The sequence below is a fragment of the Mus caroli genome, chromosome 15 (assembly GCF_900094665.2).
Source record: "Mus caroli chromosome 15, CAROLI_EIJ_v1.1, whole genome shotgun sequence".
In the NCBI taxonomy this organism is placed as follows: Eukaryota; Metazoa; Chordata; class Mammalia; order Rodentia; family Muridae; genus Mus; species Mus caroli.
Genome location: NC_034584.1, coordinates 33,763,435 through 33,764,737, shown reverse-complemented (window position 1 = coordinate 33,764,737; position 1,303 = coordinate 33,763,435). Strand labels below are relative to the sequence as shown.

The window sequence follows — 1,303 nt, the reverse complement described above, 5'->3', positions numbered from 1 at the left end:
TCTCTCTCTTCTTTATGCCCACCTCCTCCTGTTGCTCTTTCTCTTCCATTTTTCCACCACTTGCTCCTCTTAGTGGCACCTGGGGTCTCTCAGTGTCTGGGGTCATCTCAGGCGTAGTCTCAGGAGTGCTATGCCCTTCTCTTGTATTATGGACCTGCATGGCCAGGTTATCTCAGGCTAGCTCCTGTCTGGGCCCCCTGATGCTGGACTGGTGGTCGTCTTAGGTTTTCTTTTTGAAGGAAATGTTAGGCTATTCATCATTCAGATGTACATAGGTCAGAACACTAAATACACATAGAGCCCTTTTTCTCTCTGCCACCTACTGATGTACACGTGATACAGCAGCCACACCGGCAATGCCTCTCGGGCAGAACATTAGTAGATTCATCAAACTCATCAGAGGCACATGAAATGTTTGCTGGTGGCTCACCAAACCTGTTTCTTCTCCCGGACAAGCATGCGTCTTGAACACATCTCTCAGCCCCTCCTGGTATGGATTTGTTCCCACATTATGGCAAGTGGAATAGTGGTGGGGATGTGGATCACGTTTGCCTGTGTAGCCTTCCTCCAGGGGAAGGATGATGCAGCCATGACTGGACTGATAAAGGGCAGAATAATCTCAAGAACACCTCTGCCTGTCAGGTGAATGTTTGTAATACTTGTAAGGCTTGGAGGCTCATTAGTCATGGTAGCTAGTTTAATGTTCTCTAGTATTTATAGAGAACCACATTTAGTAACACTTTATACCCATATACTAGATTTTGGGAAAAAGACCTGTAACAGATCATGATTTTTAAAATGGATTTATTTTGGTCAATCATGACTAATTTATTATAGAATATGTTAAGTCCTGGATAACTGCTGCCTGTCTAGTCTGCCATTTTATGCTGTTACAAGGAAGCTTTCTTATGTCCAAGTTGATTGCATACTCCATTATGTTCTGTGCTTTGGTGTTCTTGGAATCCAGTCATGATAGAGCTCAGTTAGAGTGACTTTGAATAGCTAGCCACAATAAGTTTGGAGCAGAAACCACTGCCCAGCAGTGCCTCCTGTCCCTTATGTATGGGCTTTTATGGTTGTCGCCACTATAAGCAGCCCCTGGGATGGAACCCAACATAGGCACATGTACCATAGGGGTCGGGTAAAGTTTTTTTTTTTAATATATGCATAATGACCCTTCAAGTAGGATACTATTTATTTATTTATTTATTTATTTATTTATTATATGTAAGTACACTGTAGCTGTCTTCAGACACTCCAGAAGAGGGCGCCAGATCTCGTTGTGGATGGTTGTGAGCCACCA

General features: G+C 43.4%; 1 non-coding gene across 1 annotated transcript; it reads right to left on the bottom strand.

The window, feature by feature from the left end:
- Positions 1–241: 241 nt before the first annotated feature.
- Positions 242–372, bottom strand: LOC115029481. The gene has a single exon (XR_003835055.1). It is a non-coding gene; the product is annotated as a small nucleolar RNA SNORA17 (small nucleolar RNA).
- Between the last annotated feature and the right edge of the window lie 931 nt (positions 373–1,303).